Here is a 9,966-nt window from a genome sequence, read left to right as displayed (position 1 = left end):
CAAGCCAAAGTTCGTGTCATTTGGAATTAAATTAAAAGAGTTAATGATTTTTCCAAGTTTAATAGGTCAAGCTGTAGAATAGTTGAAATACCTGCGATTTGGGAAATTAATTGGATGGGTTAATGATATCCGTAAGCCACGATTTTTGGGTATGTGGTAGTCTGAAGGTTTAGGTTCATTGAGGATTAATTATAGATTTTTTTTTATGACCACGTTCTTATGTAAATGCATGAGTTTGTTTTAAAACTTTGAAAATCATCAAGCTCACATAGCCTTGTATGATAAGTTGCATGGAGACCAACTTTAACTTGCTTGGTTGACACCTAAAGCTACAGGTGTTATACAGCATGCCTGTATCGTTTTCTTGGTTGACACTTAAAGTAACATGTGCTTCTATGGCTTTCTTGGTGGACACTTGTCTTGTGGTTTAGAGGGACTTGAATGTGTGTGGGACACTTGGTGGACACTTGTCTTGTGGTTAGAGGGAATTGAATGTGTGTGGGACACTTGATGGACACTTGTCTTGTGGTTTAGAGGGAAGCGGATGCATGTGGGACAAACATGTGGCAAGCTCTCAAGGGAAAATGTCCCACATACAGTAGGTATTTAAGGAGAGCAAATCCACTTAATTGCTCACAGCTCAAGTGAGCGTGAGATGAGGGAGAGATCCGGAGGAAGAGAAGATAGAAAGAGGAAGAAAAGAAAGGAAAGAGAGGAGAAAGAAAGAGGAAGAAGAGAAAGAAAGAGGAGGAAGAAGGAAAATAAAATAAAATAAAAAAATATGAGAACTCTTCAAGGAAATATTTTCATATCTTTTATGGTATTTTTAGTATGTAGCTAAATTCCTAATTAAGTTGATGCTTATTGGGTTTAGATGCTAATACGTCTTAATTTAATTAGAGTGATTGTTGTAAATGTTTCTAAGCTTTTGATATTGGGAGTAAGTTGCTAAATTAAATGGCTTAGGTGGAGAATAATAGTATGGCTAGATAAACTTCTTGATGATTATATAGTAATAAGAATATTATAACCTTGGTGTCTTAGTGTAAAGCAATTGGTTAAATTAAGCCCTTAGTGGAGTCGATTATTAGAATTCTATGTAAGGCATATAAATCAAGCATGGTAGGGTTGATGTCACTATAATGTTTTTGGCTAAGGATATACGATGGTGGGATAGAGATTAGAGTTAAGATCCTTAACAACTAAAGTGATGCATGATTGAGACTTGAAAACGAATTGATGACTAAGGTACTTTTTACCTTCGTTGTAGGAATTGTGAGTTGGTTGCGGATTCAAAATAAGGGGACACAACACCAAAAACCCCAACAGATTTTATTATCAATCTTTTAGAAAAATGTTGGGGATTTTATAAAGAATCCACTTACATGATTTTCAATTGCACTTCCTTCCATATTTTAATGACAATTTTTATTTATTCATATGTCATTGTTTAAGAATTTTACGTGATACAGTTACCATATTTCATGATTTATGCATGACTGCAATTATGAATGAAAAGAGCTCTCAAAGTTAATGGCACAGATGAGTTTACAGATCATATGAAATGCTATATGTGCATTCATGGCACAGTATACAGTTACAGATGAGTTTATAGATCATATGAAATGTTATATGTGCATTCATGGTTATAAATGTTTAACCCGAGACTCGATTATAGTGACTAACGGTACCGCATAGAGTAGCATGGCAAGCACACTGAAGGATGGTTACGAGAAGGTGCGTGCTACCGGCCAGGTGGCCTTCACCTAGGGAAGTTCCCAACCTAGTAGCTCTCCCTTATGACGACAGGATGAGCATATAGGTCCTTCGGGACAAGCCAACGTGCGCTGCTCACGGTAAATTTGTGGTGTCGGATCAAAGGGTAAAACAACTATTTGGAAGAAAAGTAAAAAGGAAGTGCTTACTCTTTTTGCAACTATCATGCTTATTATGTTATTCTGCATAAATTGTTATTGTGCATGACAGAGATTTTGACATAAAAATCTGCATAGCATGTTTTATAGCATCTTGGTGTTGTGGCTACTTACTGAGTTGTCGAACTCACCCCTTCTCCCTATACATCTTTTTCAGATTGCTCTATATATCGTAGTACTAAAGACATGGGTACCGGTGTGCCTCTTAGTTGTTAAAGATCCTATCGCTGCTTTACGGACTAGCAGGAGTAGGAGCAGTAGAAGTGTCTGGGACTCCATTCTATAGACTAGACCGCTTTGGTTAAGCATAGATGGTGTAACTTTATTGCTTATGAGATTATTGAATACTAGCAAATTATGTGTTTGTGATTTTATAATGAGAGATTATAGTATCCTGTGACGTTATGTTTCTGAGGTGATCTTATATTAGGAGAAATATATTTTTTTTAATAAGTATATGTTACAATTGCTCCCAATCGCACTCTAACCAAGAGCTTAAGTAAATAAATATACCTTGAAGTCACCACTGTCATCCAGCTCATCAAATATCAACTCAAATTCTTCTCTTGATATTGGTGGCAAAGTCCTATATGAAATTTATATAAGACATCCTTCAAGATTCATAAAATAAATATCACAAGCAAGCAGTAGAAATATTGAAAGCCATAATTAAGAAAAGAGCCTTGATTTCATAAGAGAAGCTGATCTGTTGTGGAAAGAGCCAATGAAACATATATAAACCACATGTTAGTAGTTTCTTTGCTAGACCACGGATCCAATGTCAAAAACAAAGGCATAAAATGAAAAGTGATTCACTGAGCTTCTAATCGGGATGTCACAACTGAAAAGCAACAGCTAATGGTTGTGGAGTCACTTGCCTTTAGGCTGCCTCCTGATCCTTCCTGCACCTAGAGTGGCCTCTCACAGTTTCTCGTTTTTATAGATAACTTCATTTATTAGAATAATTTGTTTGAAAAAATATTCTGCGAATGGTGAAATATAAATCATCCTTACACTTTTAAGTGGTCTGAAAAGAAGGATTCCATGATTGGACAACAGAAAGTCAAGAGATTGTTTAAAGTCAATGGATCTATTTTAGAGGATGAAACTGGTAGTATGTACACAGGCTCCTCCAAGGGCGGTTTTCTTTGCGTGGTTGGCGGCTTTGGGCAAAATTCTAACCCTAGATAACCTTAGGAAGCGACATGTGATTGTGGTGAACAGATGTTATATGTGCAAGAAGAGTAAGGAGACGGTGGATTATCTTCTTCTTCATTGTGAGGTAGTGTTTGCTTTGTGGAGTGCCTTTTTTGGTCATTTTGGGTTATCATGGGTGATGCCTAGACGGGTTTTCGAGTTGCTAGCCTGTTGGTGGTCTTCAGGAACTGGGGGGGGGGGGAGTGTTGTGGTCTGAAAGATGGTGCCTACTTGTTTTTTTTTATGTTTATGAAGAGAGAGAAATAATAGGTGCTTTGAGGACTTGGAGAAGTCCTCCGAGGACATTTTATCCTCTTGTTTCCATACCTTGTATCTCTGGACTATAGCGTATGTTTTTCCCCTTCTAGTTAGGTGATCCTCTTTGTATACTTCTAGTGTACTTTGTGGCGCCTTACGCTTTCAATAAGACTAATGGTTACTTATCAAAAAAAATAATTTATTAGAAGAAAAGGCAAAACCCTCGTACACAAAAAGTATACAAGAGATACAACCAGTGGTAGATCTAGGAGTTTGTATTAGGAGGGGCAGAAGAAGAAGAGTAGAGGTGGGAAAAGGAGGAGTAGGGGTTAGGGACAAGAAAACTAAAAAAATACCCTTAGAAAAAAAATTTTTCAAAAATTTTTGGAGGGGTGGGCAGGGACAAAAAAAAATTCAAAAATTTACCACCGCATACAACCACTCTAATGGTGTCTGAAATTTAAAGAGTTAAAAATACCTACAAGATTTGAGGAGAAATTAGGAACATAAGTTACAGCCCAATGTAGGAAAGATCTCAAGGAGGATCTTAAACAAAGCACATTAGACTTGCAGTCCTCAAATAGGCGCCAATTTCTTTCTCTTCAAATGCTCCACATTAATAATGCAAGAATAACTTTCCATATGGCCTCATTAAAATGTCTCCGTCCTTGAGTCTTCCAACAATGTAGCACTCCTAGGATATTGCTAGGCATGACACACGAAATTCCGAATAAGTTTAGAACAAGGTACCAAAGATTACTAGTAAACTCACAATCGAGGAGGAGGTGATTTACAGTCTCCTCGCGTGGGCAAAACTAATTAACAGGAATAAGACCCACCACCTTCTTTGATTATCAATCGTGAGGATTTTACCCAAAATTGCTGTCCAAGTGAAGAAAGCAATGCGGAGCAGGCTGTAAAAAGTTAAAGTAGCTCTTCACTTCAAAGCCATGACTGCATGATGGGGTCCACAATCAAGGCTCTGACTGCAAGGTTCCTTATGCATATTTACTTCAGAAAGCAGCGATATCAAAGTAATGAAGGTATAGATAAAACTGATCATTAAAATTGACAAGCTGAGAGGATACTAGTTTTGATTTCATATTTTCAGAGGATCTGGAAAAGTTGCAACTATATGACTAAGAGTAGTTAGGAAAGCACAATCGTGCAAGAATTTCAATTGCCACAGACAAAAGTTTGCACAATGGATTTTATAATAAAAACTTAAAATCCTCCAATAACTACTACTTAGCGCCTTCCTACTCTCTGGATAAATTTTGAACAAAAAGCATATGAATCCAAGTATTTTCTTTATAAAAACACTGGGAAGTAACTCATAATAGGATCTCACATATTAACAAGCATATTATACAAGGTGAAAGTTGAGCAGGCATGCAATGATTCTTGGACCAAATGACATCTTCTTCCCCTACAGGTGAAGGGTGGACCTTCATATTCAATCCCATGCATGTGGGTGAGTTGTATTAAACTACCAGAAAGTTGGCCAAGAGCTAGAACCTTCATTTATGGAAAGCAGAGGAGCTTTGAAATGTCTCAGGTAAAGTTAATAATATTTTCTTCTACCTGAATTTAAAAAATGTAAACTATTATCTGTAATTTGAAAAACTGAAAGCTGGAAAATCTACACAATTATTTGGAAAAAAAAGTGGGGTTCTTCCTGTTCCTCATTATGAGTTTTCCTTTCTCTCGCAACTCAGAGAGGGCAGAACAGTAGATTAAAAAAAAAAAAAATTCAGTTCCTATTACACCTTCAAAAACATTGGATTATCTACAGCCTACTGTCATGCACTGTTCATTGGCAAAAGAGGAAGGAAAGCAGTTCGAAGCTGAAGAGTTATTATGAAAAATGGAATTAAGTAGAGAAAAGAATATGTATTTGTTTTATTAGAAACTGGGACGGTAGAACATTTACAAAAACCAAAACCAGATAGCTGTATAACATTCCACTGCCGCATAAGAAATCATTCTTAGTGATTGTTTCCTAAAGCTGTTCTTTGTAATTCTAGGAGGACAGGAGTACTTCGCTTGGCTCCAATAAAGAAAGGAGGACACATTCATTCTCATCCTTCTAGTAACCAACAGGATTTCGAAAAAAGACACAACAATGGAATGGTAAAAGAAAATAACTCTGAAATCATGTTAAAGAGAGTGCTACCATTAATACCTGTATGCATTCAGTTCCTCAAACAGTTTAATACATTGCTCTTTATCAAGAAATCCACGATTCTGTTAAAGCACAAAAAAGTGACTCAAAAATAAATAAATATTTAATGTCAAAAATTACAAAGGCAACCATATTTAAATGCTGGAGAAATTAAGCTAAATAATCAAATAATCATGATGCCAGGAAGGCAAACCTCCAATATTTTCCAAGCAAGAACATATGAGATTTTCTATATCACTCTAAACAATTCATCAAACACTTGACGCAAATAATGAATTATCCACTCCCAAGGAGGCATTCACACCAATTTTTTCTTCCATCTTTTTTGTTAGATATTTTTGTCAAATATGTAATTGGCGTTTTTCAGTGATCAAAACATTTTAATTGCATTCCACATGTAATTTGGCATCTCCAGGCGCAGTAGGAGCACTTTGCAGCAGTTTTAGGAGAGGTCAGTGTTGTCCGTTCGTCCTCCACCAGAGGCTACTGTCCACGGATTAAAACACTGATATAGAATGCTCAAAATCCAATCTTCACCGTTCACAATGAGGATTCACGTGTCTTGAACATCCCTGCAAAGTTTCAGCTCAATCGGACCACAAACGCATATCGATCGGAACTGTTGATCAAGACTGGATGGAATTTCCAGAATAAGAGACACATTGGAGCAGTGTTGGGGAAGCTAGTGCGCAGGCCATCCGGACGGACACAAGGCTGTCCGGACAGACGAAGCTTTGAGGAAGCAGCCGATCAGTCAACGACGTTGAAAAAGTTGTCCAACATATTTAATGCAGTGTTCGGTGCAGTTAATGCAGGCCGTCCGGACGGAGGAAGCTTCCATGCCAAAAATGTCAAACCACGTTGAAAAATCTGGCCGACACATTTATTGTTCTCCGTGTCCGGAGGGAGTTTCCATGCCAAAAATGTCAAACCAAGTTGAAAAATCTGGCCGACACATTTATTGTTCTCCGGGAGACAGCGCTGCAGCATTCACTGCTAGGCCGTCCGGACGGAACCTTGTTGCCATCCGGACAGATTCAAGTCAAAAGCGCGTTGAATTTTTCTCCAACAAATTTAATGCTCCCCGGGAATCACAGATCGGTGCCATAAATGCTAGTCCATCCGAACGGCCTCTCAGCCCGTCTAGACGGCCTATGGTCAAAAGTCAGCATTGCGCATTCAAAACTCGCCAGTTTGTCAAAAAGCTTTCCACGTGTCGCTGCCGCATCGTCCGGACGGCCAGTCAGAAACAGCATTTATTGCACGCTGATTTGGCACTCGATTCTGCCTATAAATTGAGCACTCTGCAGCTCATTTGAATCAGGAAAAACAGAGGGCAGAACACGAAATTGAGAGAAAAATCTTAAGTGTTTGAGTGAAGTTTTTCGTGGGTGCTAAGAGAGGTTTTATGTAGTGAGCTTAGTCTCTATACTCTCTTAGAGTTGTGCTGTAAATTCATTTCAGCTACTTTTGTTTGTAAATGGTTAAGGTAACTTGCAGCTTGTCAAAGGTTCTGGCAAGGGAAATCGATAGAAGGGGTACCAGAGGTTCTGGGGAGGACTACCGCGGTAGTCGGGCAAGAAGGGTCACTTGTCTAGACGGGGTTTGTGTCAACTACAAAGGTTTTGTAAGTGTGAGCAACTTGTATTTCCTCCTTTTATAGTAAACAATTTCTTGGGTCTGCTGCCCCGGAGTGGTTTTTCCTTTAAGAGGTTCTTCTTGGTTTCCACTTCATCACCAAAAATACTTGTGTCATTTGCTTTATTGCTGTTAGAAAAATATATTGTATGGGTATTTTGGTCTTTGTACTCTATGTTGGTTAATATATATATATGCAGTATGAGGGGAGTGTGGTTGTGTGATGATTGACAGCCTACTCTATTCCATTATTCTATTCTGTCCAATATACAAGACTACATGGTATCAAAGCAGTAACAATTCTCTCGTACCCGCTCCATATTTTCCATTTTTTTTTCTTCTCTTTTCTCAAAAAAAAAAAAACAGTTGAATACAGGAATACAGGATTCTGGTTGGGCTTCATGCCCATGAACTAGGGTAGATGGCGTCGATATCATCGTCCTTAGGGGTGTGATGTCGTCGTCATCACCGCCGTCAAGCTTTTCGTCGTCTGTGTTGGGGTGTGCGATCTGTCAGGAAGTATGAGTGTGGGTCTCGACGTGGTCTGTGCTGGTTGGTGATGCACAAGGTGGCCGGCGTACATGGTGGTCATCGGGAAAAAAATTTCTTAGAGTTGAAAAACAAAAACACAAAAAAAAGGTTACTTTTTGTCATCGATTCATTCTGTGGGTTCAGTTTTGGTATTTTCGGAGTGGTCTGCTGCTTTTGGTGAGTGTGGACCGTCTCCAGCGAAGCTCCAGCGAGGCTCCGGCGAAGTTTTTTTTTTTTTTTGCCGTATTTACACTGGTTCCTCTCTCTTTCTCACTATTTTACTGATTGGCATTGGTTGAGCTGGTTTTTGCCATTTTCCAGCATTGTTGCAGTGTTGAATTGGGGTCTTTCAATTAGTTTTGATGGTTGTTCTCCTACTTATTTGTTGTGTTACTGTGGTGGAGTCTTTGCTCCTTTGTTGGTTGATATTATGGCTCATTTGTTGATCTACTTACCCACTGCCAAGGACATTTGGATCATCTTAGTCACATGTACTCTGGAACTGGGAAAATCACTCGGATTTATGAAGTGTGTAAACAATATTTTGGGCTTGAACAAGGTACTCAAACTGTGGATGAGTATTACAACCATGTTGTGGCCATTTGTGAGGAAAGAAACTTGTATCAACCACTCTCTACGGACCTGAAGAAAATGGAAAAGCAACGTCAAGATGTGGATGTGGTTCGGTTCCTTCTTGGTTTGAAACTCGAGTTTGAGTCGGTTCGTGCGCAAATTTTGGGTGGTTCTGACCTTCCCTCACTTCCAGAAGTCTTTTCTCGGATTCAACGTGCTACTCTCACTGACCATGGCTCTCAGATGAGTTCTGAGCGTACTGGTGAGCGCGTTGCTTTTGTTGCTACCTGTGGCAATTTTGGTGGGTATCGTGGTGGTCGAGGTGGTCGTGGTGTTCGTGGTGGCCATGACTCTCGAGGCAGTGGTCGACCTGGTAGTCGTGAGCATCGCAAATGTACTCACTGTGGCCATCCCAATCATTCGGTGAATTCTTGTTGGGATTTACATGGCAAACCACCCAGTTTTGCCAATCAGGCTGTTTCTTTCGAGGATTCTCCAACTATTTCTGGACCACCTGCTAGTTCAAGTTCTACTCCGGATTATGATCTCATCTCCATTCTAAAAGATGAGTATGCTCAATTTTTGGCTCATAAGCGGGCCACCTCCACTTCCACTACTACTCTTGCTCAGTCAGGTACTGCATCTCACTGTCTCTTATCCTCCACTCGCGACCCATGGATTTATTGATTCCGGTGCCAATGAACATATGACTGGTTCATCTACTTCTCTCTCTGATTATCATCCTGTTACTGCACCCCACAGTATCACTCTCGCTAATGGTTCCCTTTCTATTGTAGCCGGCTCTGGCCATACACATCTGAGTCCAGATATTGAGTGGTTGGAGTTCTACATGTTCCCGGTTTTCCGTTTAATTTATTATCCATTAGTAAAATTACCAAAGCTCTTAACTGTTCTGTTAGTTTTTATCCTTCTTTGTGCATTTTTCAGGATCTCAAGACGCGGAGGATGATTGGTAGTGGGCATGAAGTTGGTGGCCTATATGATCTGGATCTCTCACCTTCATTTCCCTCTCGTGCTTTGCAGTCATCAAGTTCGGCTCTTCAGTGGCATTGTCGCCTTGGTCATCCTTCCCTTCCTGCGTTGAAGCATCAAGTCCCAAGTCTCTGTCATGAGTTGTCTGTGTCGTGCGAAGCGTGTCAGCTTGGCAAACACCATCGTGTTTCTTTTCCGTCAAGAGTTGTTAGTCGAGTTTCTCGTCCTTTTGAGTTAGTTCATTCTGATGTATGGGGTCCTATGAAGATCGAGTCCAATAAATTTCATTATTTTGTAACATTCGTGGATGATTTTTCCCGTATGACTTGGTTATTTTTAATGAAAAATCGTTCCGAGTTATTTTCTGTCTTCCAAATGTTTCGTAATATGATTAAGACTCAAATTTCTCAAAAAATTCGTATCTTGTGTTCTGATAATGCCAAAGAATACACATCTAGTTCTTTTGCCACTTATTTGTCTAATAAAGGCATTATCCATCAAACCTCATGTGCTCACACTCCACAACAAAATGGTGTGGCTGAACGTAAAAATCATCATTTATTGGATGTTGCACGTTGTCTCTTGTTTCTGTGTGAAAACGTGTTTAATGACTTGTATTCTATACTTGTATAGTTAGCTATTTTAGGAAATTATGTA

The sequence above is a fragment of the Corylus avellana genome, chromosome ca5 (genome assembly GCF_901000735.1).
Source record: "Corylus avellana chromosome ca5, CavTom2PMs-1.0".
NCBI lineage: Eukaryota > Viridiplantae > Streptophyta > Magnoliopsida > Fagales > Betulaceae > Corylus > Corylus avellana.
The sequence above is the reverse complement of the archived record's forward strand: the minus strand, read 5'-3'. Positions refer to the sequence as shown.